The sequence below is a fragment of the Chiloscyllium plagiosum genome, unplaced genomic scaffold (genome assembly GCF_037043375.1).
Source record: "Chiloscyllium plagiosum isolate Xiang-an unplaced genomic scaffold, Cpla_swu_hap1 HiC_scaffold_3, whole genome shotgun sequence".
Lineage (NCBI taxonomy): Eukaryota > Metazoa > Chordata > Chondrichthyes > Orectolobiformes > Hemiscylliidae > Chiloscyllium > Chiloscyllium plagiosum.
Window position 1 is genome coordinate 126,310,287 of NW_028270141.1, and position 20,075 is coordinate 126,330,361.

Below are 20,075 nucleotides of genomic sequence, written 5' to 3' on the forward strand. Positions count from 1 at the left end.
TAATAGGCGCACACAGAACACAGGAAAGCATACTTGGCCAAACTATACCAGAAACACCCAGAATGCCTCAGCAATGTCCAAACAGGTTGACAAGTGAAATCAGACAGCACTTGCAGACAAGGGAATACACTTCCCAAAACACACTAACAATACCCAGTCAACACAGCTGTCCCAAAGCCCCGAGGGCAGTCTCATAACACAGCAATACCAAAGCCACACAAAGAACAGGTCAGACGGAGAAGCGCTACCAAGGGCTTCACTCCCAGGACAGGACAATGGAAGCACCTTACTGTTTCAAAAGAGACATTCTCACCTACCTGCAAAGAGAACTGGAATCTCCTGATCCCATTGATGCTGTCAGGATGTTGCATTGTATCGACAATCAGGACATTCCTCCGATAACTGTTTTTCAATTATCACCATTGTAAATGAATTACTCCATTTCCAAATACATTGTATCTCGCCCCATTTTAATTAACCTTATTATACAAGATTCCTATAAAACCTAGCTTCATCCTCAGCTCGAGGAAGAGAATTCTCGGCTACCTGGACAGACTGTCTGTGCTGTTCCAGCTTAGTCAATTTCTATTCCGCGATATCACTGTAGTAATAACCTGTTTGTCGATTTCACTTTGAACTGTGCTTTGTGATCTCTAATTTATTAGGCTAATTTCTCCGACACTGGATCTGGAGGCTTTGAGCTATAAAGTGAGGCAGGATAGGCTTAGAATGTTTTCACTGGTGTGGAAGAGGTTGAGGGGTGACCATGTGGAGTTTTATTAAAATAATGAGGGGCATAGATAATTTGACTTCAAAACTAGGGGATATATTTTTAAAGTGAGAGGAGAAATATTTAAAAGTAACCTGAGGGACAACTTTTTCACACAGAGGGTGGTTCATATGTGGAATAAGCTGCAGGAGGAAGACACATTGAAGACTGAAGCAAAATATTTTTTCACCTATCCCTTGAAGTTTCCTCACTGCAGAAGTTTCATCAATCGGAAATTATAGGGGTAATGTATATTTTAGCTCATCTTTATATTTCTAGAAAAGTTAATTCACTGTCCTTTTTTTCATTTTTCATCAGAATTGTTTCTGGGGTACCCTCAACTCTCAAGTTGTCAGTTACAACTTTAAAAACCCATTCTTTCATTTTAATTCTATCATTAACATCGGTAACAAATCATTGATGAATCTTTTTTTGCTGAATTTTTATTTCTTGAGTCTGTTTTTAACTATCTTTTTAAATGTTTAACAATTTAGTACTTTTTAGTTTATTTAACAAATTTATTTGAGTCAACTCTCCACTCACACCAATGTAATTGTCTTTGATTTCATTCAAGATTCTTGTTTGAAGTTAATATGGAATTCAATTGCATGATGATGTTTGTTCACTAAAGATTGTGAAATTTTGAATTGAACGTGCCTGATTGCTCAATAGATCTGAAACAGTTTTATCTCTCGGTGCTTCCACAATATAATTCCAGGAAGTTATCATATTGTCTTTTATAGACTTACCTCTCTGTCCACATGGTCAATTTATTTTGTCCAATCTCTGTGAAGACAACAGTTGTCCCTCACAATTATTATATATCTTTGTTGCAAGTCCAATTATTATTGGGGTGGTACGGTGACTCAGTGGTTAGCAATACTGCCTTACAGCGCCCAGGACCCAGGTTTGATTCCAGCCTTGGGAGACTGTCTGTGTGGAGTTTGCACGTTCTCTTCCTGACTGCATGGGTTTCCTTTGAGTGCTCTGGTTTCCTCCCACATCCAAAAATGTGCAGGTCAGGTGAATTGGTCATTCTAAATTCCCCTAGGGTTAGGTGCATTAGTCAGAGGGAAATGGGTCTGGGTGGGTTAGTCTTCAGAGGGTTAGTGTGGACCTGTTGGGCCGAAGGGCCTGTTTCCACACTGTAGGGAATCTAGTCTAATCAATTTTGCACCAAACTGTAAGGTTATGATTAAAAGTACATGAGTATACAAAGTAAAGGTATGTAAAGTATTTCCACTAGCATTTGTTCTTCCTAATCTCCATCTATACTGATGGAAATTCTGAACCAGGTTTCTTCCTCATCACTGCTGCTTGTCATCCCTTAATTTCAGGGATGACAAGCCTGCCCCTCCTCCTTTACTATTCTGTTGACCTTTTTGAAACCTTTGAGGAGAAAGTGAGGTCTGCAGATGCTGGAGATCAGAGCTGAAAATGTGTTGCTGGAAAAGCGCAGCAGGTCAGGGAGCATCCAGGGAACAGGAGAATCGACGTTTCGGGCATAATCCCTTCTTTCTGAAGAAGGGCTTATGCCCGAAACGTCGATTCTCCTGTTCCTGGATGCTGCCTGACCTGCTGCGCTTTTCCAGCAACACATTTTCAGCTTTTTGAAACCTTGTAAACCCTAGAATCTTTATTTCCAACATTGGAGACTTTGTGAGAATACCTCTGGATACTAAATCTATTTTCCTTTTCTTTTTTTATGTCATTATTTCATCTAACGTATTACAAATGTTCTGTACATTCAACTAAAGAGTCTTCAATTTATTTACTGATAATCTTTACATTGACCTTACTCTCCGATACACTATTCCCATGAAACTCTCTGTCTCTTCCTATGTCACTTGGCTTACCTTTTCCCGGGTCACCCCTCTGCCCTATTGCCTTGACTTTTGTCCCTGATATTAGAAAACCTTACTTTATCCCATGTAGCTCTGGGCTGGATAAGTTCGCCATGTCCAAAGACAAATCAGAGATCATGATTGGAATGAGAAAGTGAGCTTGGTATATGCACTGATAATCATCTGAGTGAAGATGGAGATTCCACAACAGGTTTATCACTGTTTTTCAGTGCTGTCCCTATCTCCCTTGATATTATTTAGAAATCTATTGCTTAATGTCTTCAACATAATCAATGGCCAAGCTCCCAGGGGTAAGGTTTTCCAAACTTCACTGCCCTCTTAGTGAAGAGATTCTCCTCATCTCAGTCCGAAATGGCTGATTCCCTTATTCTGAGACTGTGTTCTCCAATTCCCGAGACTCCAAGCCAACAGAAACACCCTTTCTACATCTACCTTAGCTGGCCCGTTAAGAGTTTTGAAAGTGTCAATGAGATCATCTCAGTCTTATAAATCTCCTGGTCCTGACCAGGTATATCTAGAACATTGCAAGAGACTGGAGAGGAAATTCAGGGGTCCCGGCTGATATTTTGCATCATCATTAGCAACAGATGAGGTCCCGAAAGGCTGGAAGGTTGCGAATCTTGTGCCCTTTTTCAAAAGGAAAAAGCTGCAAAGAAAAACTTGGGAACTATAGACCAGCAAGCCTAACATCTGTGGTAGGTCAATCACTTGAGAAGACTCTGAGAGATTAGATACATATGCATTTTGAAAGACAGGCATCGTTTGTACATGGGTGATCATGCCTCACAAATTTGTTAGAGTTCTTTGATGAAGTGACTAGAAAGGTTGATGAGAACAGGGCAGTAAATGTATGGATTGTAGTAAGGATTTTGATAAGGTTCCACATGGTAGGCTGCTCTGGAAGGTTATATCGCATGGAATCCTGGGACAGCTGGCAAATTGGAGAAACAATTGGCTTGATGGTAGGAAGCAGAGGGTAATATTGGAAAGATGCTTGTCGGGCTGGAGGCCTGTGACTAGTGGAGTGCCTCAGGAGTCGACGCTGGGCCCATTACTGTTTGTTATCTATATCAATGATTTAAATGAGAATGTACAAGGTATGATTCATAAGTTTGCAGATAACACTAAAATAGGCGGTATGGACAATGAGGAAGGTTATCCGAAATACAGCAAGACCGTGATCAACTGGGAAAGTGGGCCGAGAAATGGCAAATGGAGTTTAATATAGATAAGTAAGAGGCCTTGCATTTTGGAACGTCAAAGGAGTTTCTTTGTGAATGGTAGGGCCTTAAGGAGTGTAGTGGAACAGAGGGACCTTGGAATTCAGGTGCAAAGTCACAGGTAGACAGAACAGTGAACAAGGTGAAAGTGAGGACTGCAGATGCTGGAGATCAGAGACAAGATTAGAGCGGTGCTGGAAAAGCACAGCAGGTCAAGCAGCATTGAAACTTTATTGCTGGAACAGCACAGCAGGTCAGGCAGCATCCAGGGAACAGGAGATTCGACGTTTCGGGCACAGGCCCTTCTTCAGGAAACAGGGCCTGTGCCCGAAACGTCGAATCTCCTGTTCCCTGGATGCTGCCTGACCTGCTGTGCTGTTCCAGCAATAAAGTTTCAACTTTGATCTCCAGCATCTGCAGACCTCACTTTCTCCAGGTCAAGCAGCATCCAAGGAACAGGAAAATTGACGTTCGGGCAAAGGTTCTTCATCAGCAATGATGAGAGCAGTGAAGACTGCTTTTGGCACACTGGCCTTCATCAGTAAGGGTACTGAGTATAGAAGCTGGGAAGTGACATTGCAGTTGTACAAGATGTTGGTGAGGCTGCACTTGGAGTATTGTGTTTTGATCACCTCCCAATAGGAAGGATGTCATTAAACTGGAAAGAGTGCAGAAGAAGGTTACAAGGATGTTGCCAGGACTCAACAAAAATTATAGGCAGAGGTTGGACAAGCTAGGATTTTTTTCTTTAGAGCGTAGGAGACTGAGGGAGGATCTTACAGAAGGATATAAGATCATCAGAGGCATGGATAGGCTGAATGCACTCAGTTTTTTTTCCAAGGGTTAGAGAATCGAGGAGTAGAGGACATTTATTTAAGGTTAGAGGGGAAGAATAAAAGGGAACCTGAGGGGCAAAGTTTTTACACAGAGGGTGGTATGCGTATGAAATGAACTGCCAGCAGAAGCAGTTGAGGTGGGTACATTAACAACATTTAAAAGGCATTTGGACAAATGCATAGGTAGGAAAGGTTTAGAAGGATAATAGCCAAGTGTGGAGAAATGGGGTGAGCATGCCTTTACACTTCCCTCCCCCCCCCCCTCATCCTGACGTGAAGACACCCTCATCACATGACCACCACCCCATCATCCAAGCCAACTAGCCCCAACCCTATGATTAACCTCACCCCAACACCACTTCAGTAACTCTTGATCGCCTAACTGCTAATCCTTAATGTCCTTCAAGCGAGCCACCACCTGCCACTTTACCTGTGTTTGTCACATTTGTACTCGTTCTATAGCTTTTTGCAAAGGCTTTGGGATAACTCTTCACCTTATTGGGATGTTGGTGCTTGTGCTGTAAAGGTGGGCACTGCTTCTACAAAGACTCTCTGTGCTGCTTTCTGATTCTTATACTGGGTGAGTTCTGCAGGATCCTCCATCTGAAGACTGGTTGAAAAATTGGGGTGTTCAGTAACTATAGCCAAATTCTTTGGGGGTTTGGAGCAATATGAGCAATGGTAAGATGTGTGGCTGAATCAGGAGAGAAGTCTGGTAAGATTCTTTTCAATGTTGGGATCATCTCATTGCAGCTTTACAGTTTTCACAAGCAGCGTGACAAATTCTCGCTGGGCAATGGTGAGTCCCAGTCGATGGCGATTATTGTTTGGTTATGTCCTGGTTAACGGTTTAATTCATCTCACTAATATTCCAGTTGTGCTCGTATCAAACTTAGCAAACAAATAGCCATTAGGAAAACCATCCGGAATAGTCCTGGACATCTTTGCTAATTTTGAATCTGCTGGAACCATACTAGGATCTAGGGGCATTTGGAAAATTATAGCTTTTTGCAGCATTGTTCAGAAACTAAATGCTAGCCATAGGGTTCGTAGCATTATTTCATTTTGTCTCCTTAAATTCTTCAATGCTTGTCTCTACAGATCTTAATTTCTTGAAGTATTAACACAAATTAATGGGATTTAATGGCAGTTAGATTTAAAGTTCAAAACAACATGTAAATTGCCTTGAAACTTTTCCAGGTGATCACGAATCAGAGAGAATTGCAGATAAATTTAAAATACCATCCGATAAAATCCATGAGTAGTAAAATACCTGGATTTGTTTTCTACAAATGATCAGGGAAAGATGAACTGACTTTACATTTTGTGTAAGAGCACTTGAACAATTTACAGATTTAAAAATGGGAGCTACCTATTTCTCTGCATCTCTCATGAGTTCAACATCAAAAGCTGTAAAATACCATGTAAATATTACTGAGAAGCCGAGAGATGGGTTGTGGGTGTCTCAGTGCAAAGTCGTCAAGTGAACTCCCTCAAATCCAGAATCATGGTCAATGCCCCTGAAATCTGGACCACGAAAAACTCACTGAAGGAAAGCCAGCACCCAGAGGCAAATCTGAAGCCAAATTCTATTTTTCCGTCTTGACATATAAGGGCCTACATTTCAGAGAAATAGGTAGCTCCCATTTTTAAATCTGTAAATTGTTCAAGTGCTCTTCAGTCCCCCAACAAACAATCTTCATTGTGCATTGCGTTCATGTTGTTTATTTCTTCCTGGGAAATGAAAATTAGTGACAGACTGACATTTATTTGCCATTTTTTCCTTCCCTTTAGACAATGGTGGCAAGTTGTAATATTGAACCACTGCGGTCTGTGATATGAGTATTTGTAGCGAGACAGGAGGGTGACCTCTTCTGGATAAGACCATTTGTTAGACCGCAGCAAGATGATTGGGTACAGTCAGTGGGTGGCATATTATCAGAGAAGTATTGGACAGGGTGCAGAAGTAATTTACAAGAATGGTTTCAGGAATGAGACACTTCACTTATGAGGTTAGATTGAAGAATTTAGGACTGTTTGCTTTGGAGAGAAGAAGGCTGTGAGGAGATGTGATGGATTTTTCAAAATCATGATCGAGCTGGATAGAGTAGGTCGGGTGAAGTTGTTCCTGATGATAAAAGGAACAGAAATAAGAAGGCAGAGATTTAGAGTCAGTGGCAATCACCTGCTGATACATATGATTGTCCACTTTGGACATTCCATGTCACTGGTCAGGTTTGTGTGAGTCCTTGTGAGGCTGATGAGGCTGATCCTAGACACGTATCTCCAACCACTTTGGGCAGATGTTTCTGGGAGGAGGTGGAAGTGGTCCTTGGCCTTGAGATCATTGGCATTCCTTTCTCTGGTACCTTTTCTCTGCTTCCTCTTGCCGACAAGCCTTCTCAAAGAATTGTGTGTTTTCATACAGGAGTCTCCTCCAAGTCAGTTTCTTCTGAACACAGGTCTCCCATGTATTGATGTTTATGTTATATTTCTTGAGGGAAGTGTCAGGGAGTCTTTGAAATGCTGCCTTTGTCTTTCTCTTCTTCACCCAGCTGAAGGAAGGCACTTGGAAAAGATTTGCTTTGACAGTCGGAACACAGACATCCAAAACACGTGGTTAGCCCAGGAGAGGTGGTTATGGATGGTCATGGCCTCGATGTTGCTGATATTAGCTACTTCAAGGATGCTGATGTTAATATGTCTGTCCTCCCAGATAATGTGGACAATCTGTCTCAAACAGTGTTAATCATATTTCTCAAGGATGTTGAGGTGCCATCTATATGTAGTCCAGGTTTCAGAGCTTGGAAAAGGTGTCAGAAGGATGACTGCCTTGTACTTAAGGGTCTTAGTATCACTGATATCAAAATCATCAACGGCTTTCATCCCAAGGTGACAAAGATGATTCTCTCAGATTGGATGTGATATTGAATCTCTGCATTGATATCAGCCTAAAAGTGGTGGTTTCCCAGGTAAGGGAAATGTTCCAAGTTTGGGAGGATTTCTCTATTGATCTTAACAGAGGGATGAGCAGGAACCTGATCTGGGGATGGCCTGGTAAAAGATTTGAATTTTCTTGAAATTGAACTAATTCTTCGGAATGTTTCTGCAAAGACATCCAGCGGGGCATGGAGATTCTCTTCCAAGAAAGCAGATTGTCATCAGCATACTGTGGGTGCCATTTTCTTCTTGGGATTTCAACCAGTTGAGGTTGAAAGGTTTTCTGTCCATCCTGTGGACAATGTCCACAGCAATGGGAAGCTGTGAAGTATTCACTCCATCAACGGCTGATGTGTTCTCTGTCTCTCTAAAGATTTCCGTCCTTACTGCACATGAGTTTGAGTCCATATGTTGTCTTGGTGGCACTAGATACACCTGAGTTTTCTGTTTGTCAACAATGAGTTATAGCTCTTTAGCTTTCTCAGCCTACCACTGATTTTTGGTCTCTCTCTTTCTTCTTTATAACTCCGCCTTTGCTGTTGATGAGTTCCCCTCCGTGTCTTGCTGGTGGTATTGTTTTGCCAGGTATAGAACATAGAACATTACAGCATAGTACAGGCCCTTCAGCCCTCGATGCTGTACCGAGCTGTCATACCAATCTAAAGCCCATCTAACCTACACTATTCCATGTACGTCCACATTCTTGTCCAATGACGACTTAAATGTACTTAACGTTGGCGAATCTGCTACCGTTGCAGGCAAAGCATTCCATACCCTTACTACTCTCTGAGTAAAGAACCTACCTCTGACATCTGTCCTATATCTATCACCCCTCAATTTAAAGCTATGCCCCCCCTTGCTCACCGTCACCATACTTGGAAAAAGGCTCTCCCTGTCCACCCAATCTAACCCTCTGATTATCTTATATGTCTCTATTAAGTCACCTCTTAACCTTCTTCTCTCCAACGAAAACATCAAGTCCCTCAGCCTTTCCTCATAAGGCCTTCCCTCCACACCAGGCAACATCCTAATAAATCTCCTCTGCACCCTTTCCAAAGCTTTTCAATCCTTCTTATAATCCTCCTATCTGGCTCGTTGGTCTCGGGGTATGATTCTCACTTAGGGTCTTCTACTACGCAGACTTGTGAGAGGGCCCGTGTTCAATTCCTGGCTGAGCCCGGATAGTATAGTGGTTAGTATTCCTGCTTGTCATGCGGGAGACTGGGGTTCAATTCCCTGCTGGGAAAAACTGATGTATTTTGAGAAAAAGGATTCTGTGTAAACCAAGATGGAGGATGGGAAAATTTTCTGGCTGGAAGAGCTGCTCCTTTTTTTTTGAGATATTTTAGGTGTTGGAGGCGATTTCCTCGAATTCCAGGAGCAGCAATTACTGTTTTATATGCTGTTGCATTGTTTTGGAACTTTGGAAAAAAAAAGTCAAAACAACAGCAGTTTAAAAGGGAGAAGAGCAGACAAAGGAAGCACATGGTGAGGACAGTACAGGAGAGAGAGAGAGAGAGAGAACCTGCACAGTTACTGCCTTTGCTGTTTGAATTTGTGTATTGCTGGACATCGGAGTGCATCTGGGAAAATTAATAAACAGTGAAATTCACAACTAATCTTGGAGGAACTGTTGGGTGAAGTTCACAGCACAGAATCAGATAAGTTAATTGTTGCTTTAAGTTTGTCCAAGAGAAAGGCTGCAGTAGTGAGTATAGTGGATTCTTTCTTGATGAAATGTTTTTAGAGATAAGTCTCTTGATTAAACTTAAAATATAAGCCATAGCTATTAATTTAACCTGGGGCAGTGTTTGTAGATGAAGAAGACGGTGTTAATTTCCGGGTCTGTAGATTGTGAAGGAGCAAAAATGGCCTTTGCAGTGATATGTACTTCTGGGAAGATGTGGGAGTTTAAAGAGAGTCTAAGGGTTACTGTGGATTATATCTGCCATAAATGCTGTTGGATGTGAATCTTATCAGATCGAGTGGATTGGTTGGAGAGACAGATAGAAGCGATGAGGAATTTGCAACAGCAATAGTATGTGATGGATGGCAGTTATAGGAAGGGGGTTAAGTCTCAGACACAGTCCCATAGATGGGTTAACTCCAGGAAGGGTAAGAGAGGTAGGCACCTAGGACAGGAATCTTTTGTGGATATACCCATTTCAAACAAGTATGCTGTTTTGGAAAATGTAGGGGGTAATTAATTCTCAGGGGAACATAGCACGAACAGCCAAGTTTCTGGTATTGAGACTGGCTCGAATTTTTAAAGTGTGTACAAGACAATTTTCTGATTTAGTATGTGGATGTACCTACTAGAGAAGATGCAAAACTTGACCTACTCTTGGGAAATAAGGCAAGGGAGCTGACTGAGGTGTCCGTCGGGGAGCACTTTGGGGCTAGCAACCATAATTCTATTTGTTTTAAAATAGTGATGGAAAAGGATAGACCAGATTTAAAAGTCGAAGTTCTAAATTGGAGAAAGGCAAGAACTTTTGAAAGCTGATTGGAGGCAGATGTTCGCAGGTAAAGGGACGTCTGGAAAATGGTAAGCCTTCAGAAATAACGAGAATCCAGAGAAAGTGTATTCCAGTCAGGGTGAAGGGGAAGGCTGGTAGGTATAGAGAATGCTGGATGACTAAAGAAATTGAGGGTTTGGTTAAGAAAAAGAAGGAAGCATATGTCAAGTATAGACAGGATAGATCGAGTGAATCCTTAGAAGAGTATAAAGAAAGTAGGAATATACTTAAGAGGGAAATCAGGAGGGCAAAACGGGGACATGAGATAGCTTTGGCAAATAGAATTAAGGAGAATCCAAAGGGTTTTTACAAATATATTAAGGTCAAAAGGGTAACTAGGGAGAGAATAGGGCCCTTCAAAGATCAGCAAGGCGGCCTTTGTGTGGAGCCACAGAAAATGGGGGGGATACTAAATGAATATTTTGCATCAGTATTTACTGTGGAAAAGGATATGGAAGATATAGACTGTAGGGAAATCGATGGTGACATCTTGCAAAATGTCCATATTACAGAGGAGGAAATGCTGGATGTCTTGTAAAAGTTAAAGGTGGATAAATCCCCAGGACCTGATCAGGTGTACCTGAGAACTCTGTGGAAAGCTAGACAAGTGATTGCTGGGCCTCTTGCTGAGATATTTGCATCATCGATAGTCACAGGTGAGGTGCCGGAAGACTGGAGATTGGAAAACGTGGTCCAACTGTTTAAGAAGGGTTGTAAGGACAAGCCAGGGAACTATAGACCGGTGAGCCTGACCTCCGTGGTGGGCAAGTTGTTGGAGGGAATCCTGAGGGACAAGATGTACATTTATTTGGAAATTCAAGGACTGATTAGGGATAATCAACATGGTTTTGTGCATAGGAAATCATGTCTCACAAACTTGGTATGCTTTCCTTTATTGGTCAGAGTATTGAGTACAGGAGTTGGGAGGTCATGTTGCGGCTGTACAGGACATTGGTTAGGCCACTGTTGGAATATTGCGTGCAATTCTGGTCTCCTTCCTAACGGAATGATGTTGTGAAACTTGAAAGGGTTCAGAAAAGATTTACAAAGATGTTGCCAGGGTTGGAGGATCTGAGCTACAGGGAGAGGCTGAACAGGCTGGAGTTGTTTTCCCTGGAGTGTCAGAGGCTGAGGGGTGATCTTATAGAGGTTTACAAAATTATGAAGGGCATGGATAGGATAAATAGACAAAGTTTTTTCCCTGGTGTCGGGGAGTCCTGAACTAGAGGGCATAGGTTTAGGGTGAGAGGGGAATGATATAAAAGAGACCTAAGGGGCAACTTTTTCACGCAAAGGGTGGTACATGTATGGAATGAGCTGCCAGAGATGTAGTGGAGGCTGGTACAATTGCAACATTTAAGAGGCATTTGGATGGGTATATGAATAGGAAGGGTTTGGAGGGATATGGGCCGGCTGCTGGCAGGTGGGACTAGATTGGGTTGGGATATCTGGTCGGCATGGACGGGTTGGACCGAAGGATCTGTTTCCATGTTGTACATCTCTATGACTCTATAACTCTATGACTAATGCGGTAACTAGAAATGTACAGAATACTCCAAGTGCAGCCGCACCAGAGTTTTGTACAGCTGTAGCATAACCTCATGGTTCTGGAACTCGATCCCTCTATTAATAAAAGCTAAAACACTGCAACCCTGTCAACCTGGGTATATGTGGACACCGAGATCACTCTGCTCATCTACACTACCAAGAATCTTACCATTAGCCCAGTACTTTGCATTCTGGTTACTCCGACCAAAGTGAATCACCTCACACTTGTCCTCATTAAACTCCATTTGCCACCTCTCAGCTCTGCAGCTTACCTTTTACATTACATTACATTAGATTACATTACATTACATTACAGTGTGGAAACAGGCCCTTCGGCCCAACAAGTCCACACCGACCCGCCGAAGCGCAACCCACCCATACCCCTACATTTACTCCTGACCTAACACTATGGGCAACTTAGCATGGCCAGTTCACCTGAACTGCACATCTTTGGACTGTGGGATGAAACCGGAGCACCCGGAGGAAACCCACGCAGACACGGGGAGAACGTGCAAACTCCACACAGTCAGTCGCCTGAGGCGGGAATTGAACCCGGGTCTCAGGCGCTGTGAGGCAGCAGTGCTAACCACTGTGCCACCGTGCCGCCCACAATGTCTCTCTGTCTCTCTGTCTATGTCTCTCTGTAACCTACAACATCCTTTGTCACTATCCACAACTCCACCGACCTTCATGTCATCTGAAAATTTACTAACCCACCCTTGTACGCACTCATCCAGGTCATTTATAAAAATGATGAACAGCAATGGACCCAACACCGACCCTTGCGGTACACCACTAGTAACTGGATTCCAGGATGAACATTTCCCATCAACCACCACCCTCTGTCTTCTTTCAGCAAGCCAAACTGCTATATCTCCCACAATCCCATTCCTCCGCATTTTGTACAATAGCCTACTGTGGGGAACCTTATCAAATGCCTTGCTGAAATCCATATACACCACATCAACTGGTTTACTCTCATCTACCTGTTTGGTCACCTTCTCAAAGAACTCAATAAGGTTTTTGTTGTTGAGGGGGTTGTTAGGGCCGACTGCCTGGTGGTAGAAACTGAATAAAGATTCATACACCTTGTGTCTCTCTCCTGCACACACACAACATTGGTGCTGGGGAAAAAATAAGCACTACTGTGGTTAGGCGGTAATGTGGGGGTTGATTTTTAAAAAAAAAGGAAAAAAAAAGGAATGTTGCTTATTTTCCCCACCATCCATGGTGTGGTAATAAGAAAATAAAAATAAAATAAATAAACAGGAGTGTCAGAGGTTCTGTTCACTCTGAGAGCTGCCACTGAGGTGCAAAAAAAAAACAGGTGTGTCATAAACAGGTCCAGGCAGCGGGTTGTGGAGGGGGTCGTTCGGGCCGACTGCCTGTCCCTCTTCCGCGGTTACGTTAGAGCCCGGGTGTCTCTGGAGAAGGAGTACGTGGTGTCCAACACCCTGGAGTTGTTCAGGGGGAGGTGGGCGCCGTAGGGAGTGGAGTGCATTATTTCCCCCTCCAACTCTATTTTGATTTAATCCCTGCCCACCCCTTCACTGTTTGATCACACAGCATTGCCCTTTGCTGTGAAGGGCACTGCTTGTCACGGGCTACTTGGGTGTTTCTTTGCTTCCTGGTGGTGGAAACCGAGTAAAGATTCGTGCACCTTATGTCTTTCACTGTGTCTCACACCTGCACACACACAACATGGGTGCTGGGGAAAAAATAAGCACTACCGCAGTTAGGCGGTAGTGTGGGGGTAAAGAAAACAAAAAGAAAAAAATATATCAGTTGTCCTGTTCATGCTGAGAGTTGGCTGTGAGGAACCTGGATCAGTGTCAAGGACACTCTATATATAAATAAAGATTGACTAAATGACAGGATATCGGCCTCTGTGGAATTCAGTGGCAATGAGAGAAAAGCTTCTCCTTAAGAAATTTGTTTGCCACAGTTATCTTTCTGTCTCCAATGACAGAGCTGCCCTGTGGTCTAGTAAGACTATGACTATCACCTTTACATCACCAACACACTGTTCCATCAAAAAGACAAGTTCAAGACTTTCTGGAAGTATGTACCTGTCAGCAGGGAGGAAGCTGTAGAGCACGGGAGCGGTGTTTTAAGAAGGAAGTGGAATGTCTGATCAAGAGGAAGAAGAAGGCTTATGTTAGGATGAGATGTGAAGGCTCAGTTAGGGCGTTTGAGGATTACAAGGTAGCCAGGAAAGACCTATAGAGAGTTCAGAAGAGCCAGGAGGAGACATGAGAAGTTGTTGGCAGGTAGGATCAGGGTAAACCCTAAGGCTTTCTTTTTTTTTTTCCTTTTTCTTTTTTATTCCCTATTTATATTTTTTTTTCCTTTAACCCCCACACTACCACCTAACTGCGGTAGTGCTTATTATTTTTTTTCCCCAGCACCCATGGTGTGTGTGTGCAGGTGTGAGACACAGTGGAAGACACAAAGTGCACCAATCTTTATTTTTTTTTTTTTTTTTTTTTTTCTTTTTTTTTCTTTTCTTTTTTTTTATTTTTTTTTATTTTTTTTTTTCCTTTTTTTTTTTCTTTTTTTTTCTTTTTTTTTTTTTTCTTCTTTTCTTTTTAAAATTTAACCCCCACACTACCGCCTAACTGCGGTAGTGCTTATTTTATCCCCAGCACCCATGGTGTGTGTGTGCAGGTGTAAGACACTGTGAAAGACACAAAGTGCACGAATCTTTATTCAGTTTCCACCACCAGGAAGATAGGAAAACACCCGGGTGGCCAGTGACCAACACTGCCCTTCACATCAAAGGGCAATGCTGTGTGATCAAAACAGTGAGGGGGAGGGTAGGGACTAAATCAAAATAGAATTGGAGGGAGAAATGATGCACTCCACTCCCTACGGCGCCCACCTCTCCCTGAACAACTCCAGGGTGTTGGTCGACACCGCGTGCTCCTTCTCCAAGGACACCCGGGCTCTAACATAACCGCGGAAGAGGAGCAGGCAGTCGGCTCTAACGACCCCCTCCACGGCCCACTGCCTGGACCTGTTTATGGCCAGTTTGACCAGGCCTAGGAGCAGACCCACGAGGAGGTCTTCAGACCTGCCCTCCCTCCTCCGTACCGGGTGCCTGAAGATCAGGAGCGTAGGACTGAAGTGCAACCAAAAGCAGACCAATATACACGTGGTCCACGGACTCCACAGCGCCACAGAACAAGCAGTTGGGCTGGGAGTCCATGAACCACCGCAATCTGCAGTTGCAGGGGACTGCTGCTTGCAGCACCCTCCACCACAGATCCCCGAGAGAAAGGGGGAGGACTCCTGCGTAGAGAGCCCTCCATTGGGGATCCCCACCTCCCGGTGGCAAATAGGCACACCAAGGCCTGTCCAAATGGTGGATGAGGGAGAAGAGGTGGACGGTGTGCAGCAGCAGCCGATACAGGGCCCGCCTTTTTACATCCTTAAAAAGGGACAAAATTAAAATTCCGGAGGCTGCTCAGGTTGTGGGGCACAGGGTCACATGGAAAGTACTGGACCTTGGGGCCAATGTGAAATTCCGTCCGGGCTGGGGTGAGCGCGGACGGGATCCCACCGCATACCTGAGCATCCTCCAGATGGTGCACTACGTCGGGTCCGAGCACCGTCATTTTAAGGCGCGGATGGCGGTGGCCACGTACAGGACGTCTACCGCTGCCCTGCTCGCTATGTCCTGCGGCAGCGTCCAGCCCAGGCCCCCAGCACGTCCCCGACCCTGGGCACCCTCGCTTCCACACCCTCCCCTCCGACAGCAACTTGAACCTGCGAGTATGGAGGTGCGGATTCCTGAGCAACGGCTCCCTGACGACAGCCACTACTCCTGCCGGAAGGTAGGCGCGACGCAATTCGACCATGTTCAAGACAGTGATCAGGTCCTGGTAAAAGACAGGCAGCGTCTTGAGGGTGACCTAAAAACCGTCACGGTTGACGAATAAGAGCGGTGTGTCGTAGTTGAGGTAACACACCTGGCAGAAAAAATACGTCGTCAGGGCACACCACCTAGGAGGAGGCTCGACGTAAAGGTATCGCTGCAAGGTCTGAAAGCGGAACATTGCAATCTGGGTGTGGACGCACACCAGCGACTGACCGCCCTCCTCAATAGGGAGACTCAGAACCTGCGCGGCGACCCAGTGCATCTTTTTGTCCCAGAAGAAGTCGACCAACGTTCTCTGGATGTCAGCAACAAAGCCAGAAGGAGGGACCAAAGTGACCAGCCGCTACCACAGCATGGCGGCTACCAGCTGGTTTATGACCAGCACTCGACTCCTGTAACTTAGCACTCGGAGCAGTACTGTCCAACGGCCGAGGCGAGCCGAGACTTTGGCCTCTAGCTCCTGCCAGTTGGCCGGCCAGGATTCCTCAGCCGGGCTGTCACTCCTGTTTATTTATTTTAAATTTTTAAAATTTTATTAAACAAATTACAGAACAGTTTACAAAAAACATTTATTGCTGTACACAAGAGACAGCAATTTTACAAGGGAGAGGAGCAGCAAAGCTCGGCCCCCAAACCTACCGTTCAACCATTTTACAGGGAGATGAGGACAAACCTCAAATCCCAGTTCCACATATGACAAGACAGTGACAATGACATTGTACATTAGACAATACTATTACATACAAAAGTGCACACAATACAGACCCAGCAAGCCCCCATCCCTCCCACCTTCTGACCACTAAGGCAGCCCCGCCCCTACCCACCTTCCGGTTCTCAGTCCACCCCATGCTCCTTCCAGTTCTCGTCCGCCTTGACACACCTTTCGACCACCTCTACGATAGCCTGCACTGGTGCCTGCCCAGAGTGACAGCGATCAGGATGGCCTACCCACCTTCCGGCTTCACTAACCACCCTCAGCACCCCACCTCTAGAGCAGCCCATCCCGATTACCCCTTCTCAGGACAACACAGTGCTCAGAACAGCCTACCCACCATCTGGCTGTCGGGGCGACTGGCATCAGGGTGGCCTACCCACCCTCCAGCTTTGGGGTGACAGCTTTCAGGACGACCCATGAGCCTCCCGGCTCACAGTAAGGCCTGGCAGACCCAGGGACACGCAAGACAGTGCGGGTGATAGACCCAGGAAACACCACAATACAGTTAGTTACCCAAAAAAACAACTCCTTTCTGGTACACAGACCAAATCTATACAGTCTTCAAGATATGGAATCCATTTCCAGGAAGAGTGTACTCCAGTATACAATGTGCAATGTCAGAATTAGAGGCCGCTCCAAACTGCAGAGTCCATTGTTAAAAACAGTCCACAACCAAGGGCAGAGTCCACTCCTGGAGGCAGCAAATGCACACCCCATAGCACCCAGATATTCAGTCTCAATGGAGTCCTGGTCCAGCCTTGGAGAGCCAGGCCCACTCACAGGAACACAGTACATAGTACAGTTGCAGTTAACTCACAGGGATTTGGTCCACTCCTGAAGGAAAGGTCTTCACCCAAACTCCAGGATACAGCAACTGCTCACCTCCCAGCACACACACCGGTGTTCAATCTTCAGAGGCCCAGTCCCAGGGCTAGGCGTCCCCACAGGAACAGCTCCTCTGGTAAAATGTATGTCTTCCACAGGGGCTCAGTCCAAACACCAATAAAAAGTGAAGACACATACAAAAAACAAAGAAAACTACAGTCCAAGGGCTAAGCCCTACCATAAAATTAACATTGTCCCTTTCTCAAAAGTAAAAAGGAGAGAAAAGAGTAACACACAGGCTGTAACCAGCCAGTGAAACAACAATCCCCTAATGAGAACTGAGTTACACCTGAAACACATTATGTGTATCAGGAGTTTAACAATCAGTCCTCACGAAAAGGAATGCCAGTTAACAAACTGGCTAAATAATTCAGTCAGTTCAGAAATCATGTTTTTTCCCCCTCCCAAAAAAGAAAGCAGAAACTAACAGTAACATACTGACTATAACACCAGCTAGCTAGCTTGCACAGAGTTAGTCCCCTGACACAAATGGAGTGTTCTTGAGACTTATCCAGCTCTCTCAGAGTAAGCAGAACCTCTGGCATACCTGTTTTTTTTTCTTTTTTTTTCTTTCCCCCACACTACCACCTAAGTGTGGTTGTGCTTATTTTTTCCCCAGCACCCATGGTGTGTGTGTGTGTGTGCGTGCAGGTGTGAGACACAGTGAAAGACACAAAGTGCACGAATCTTTATTCAAATTCCACCACCAGGAAGATAGGAAAACACCCGGGTGGCCAGTGACAAACACTGCCCTTCACATCAAAGGGCAGTGCTGTGTGATCAAAACAGTGAAGGGGAGGGTATGGACTAAATCAAAATAGAGTTGGAGGGAGAAATAATGCACTCCACTCCCTGCGGCGCCACACCTGTTTTTTGTCTCTTCCCCTTCACAAAGCCAGGCTGACACTGCCTGATTATATGATGTCATGCTCATAACATGTTTGTTACCTCCTTTCTAACAGATGCTAATATTTTCCCAATAACACATGTTAATCAAGCTGTTCTACAGTTACCAGTTTTATCTCTCCTTCCCTTTATTAATAAAGGCGTTGTACTGGCAATTTTCTAACTGGGACTTATCCAGATTCTAAGGATTCTTGGAAAATTACAACCAGTGTGTTCCTATCTCTGTGGTTACATCCTTTAATGTTTGAGGGTTATCCCATCAGGTCCAGGTGACTTATTGGTCTTTTGCACCATTATTTTCTCTTGCACTATTTCTTCATTGATGGTTATTGTATGTATTTCCTCTCCTCCTTTTGCCCCTTGATTTGAGGTAATTTTGAAATGCTATTCACTTGTATTACTATGAAGACTGATGCAAAGTATTTGTCCATCTCCTCTGCTATTTCCTGGTTTCCCATTATTTCCCTCTGCCTCCTTCTCCAAGGTGCCTGTGTTGACTTTGGGATCTCCCTTTTTAAATATTTTAAGAAGCACTTGCTGTTCATCTTGATATTACTTGCAAGATTATCCTCAAAGGTTATCTTTTTCTTTAATATTTTTACTTGTATTTTGTTGGATTTTAATCTTACCCAATCCTCTGGCTCAACAGTCATCATTGCCAAATTGTATGTTTTTCTTTTGATTTGATACTGTCCCAACTTATCTGGTTAACCATGGGCAGTTTATCCCATTCCTAGGATCTTTCTTCCTCACATAACAATGCCCATTGTAATTGCAGAATAACCTGCATACTTCTGTCTGTAATTCTCCTCACAATAAACTGTATCACATTCCATTAACTTTCATAGTATTCTTGCTGTATCTGCATTCTAAATCTTTGGCATCCATGCACTAGCACACCTAGTTCTCCCTGGACCTCAGAGCTCTGTAATCTCTCATCATTTAGGCAATATATTCTTTTTTATTTTTCCTACTAAAATAGACAATGTCATATTTTCTCACATCCCAGGCCTTGTTCAGATTTTGCTCACTCACAGAATCAATGGCGGTGGAGTAGGACGCTTCAGCCAGAGCTCGCCATTCCATCCGTCCCAATTATTTTTCTTTCCTTTTTCCTTCTTTTATATTTTTTCTTCCTCTTCTCTCTTCCCCACCTCCCAACTCCCAGCCTCAGAACTTCCAGTCTCCAATATCCCGACCTCAGAACGCATAGCCTCCAACCTCCTGACCTCTGACCTGGCTGCCTCAGAACTCTCGGCCTTGGAACTCCTAGCCTCAGTACAGACCCGATGAAGCGGTCTCTTGGCCCAGGGTGGTGATGTCCCAGCGGTCCAGCATGGTGGTCTTCCGACGGTACTGGCAGTTTCTCAGCCTGGCACAGTCTCAGTGTGGACTTCCGGTCTCGTGGAGATACCAGAGCGATCTCCCGACCTTGTGAGTCCTGAGGTGACGCCAGACACGGTCTGGATCAAGGCCCAGTGCAGACTGGAAGTTAGGTGTCAACACGGACTGGGTCGGAGGACTTTCTCTGTACTTTTTTTTTCTCCATTTTGTAATTTATTCCAAAATCCACAATGTTGATTAGATCACTCTTGATTAGAGTGGTGCTGGAAAAGCAGGATTTTCCTGCTTCTCGGATGCTGCCTGAACTGCTCTGCTTTTCCAGCACCACTCTAATCTAGACTCTGGTTTCCAGCATCTGCAGTCATTGTTTTTACCTCGTTCTTACTTCTCTGTTTTTCCATGAGCTCTATCTGAAATAGCTGAACCTAGGGACCTTTGTATCTAAGATTGTGCCATAAGTGACAACTTGTTCACTTTTCACTCTATTCATTTGAATACATGGGACATGCTCATTCATTCATTCATGTCCTCTTCACAACTTACTTTTTCACTTGCCTTGGTGTCATCAGCAAATCTAATCACCAGACCTTTGGTTCCTCATTTATGCCATTTGTAAAAGTTGTAAAATGTTAATGCCCTGCATTGATG

General features: G+C 44.2%; 1 protein-coding gene across 1 annotated transcript in view; it reads left to right on the forward strand.

Annotated features, from left to right (window-relative positions):
- The first annotated feature begins 897 nt into the window (after positions 1–897).
- LOC148151322 (heme-binding protein 2-like) overlaps positions 898–20,075 on the forward strand; it is a 58,085-nt gene continuing 38,907 nt past the window's right edge. Inside the window, exon 1 of the mRNA XM_087976342.1 lies at positions 898–1,013. The gene's annotated coding sequence lies outside the window, so the exon portion shown is untranslated. The remainder of the gene's footprint in view (positions 1,014–20,075) is intronic.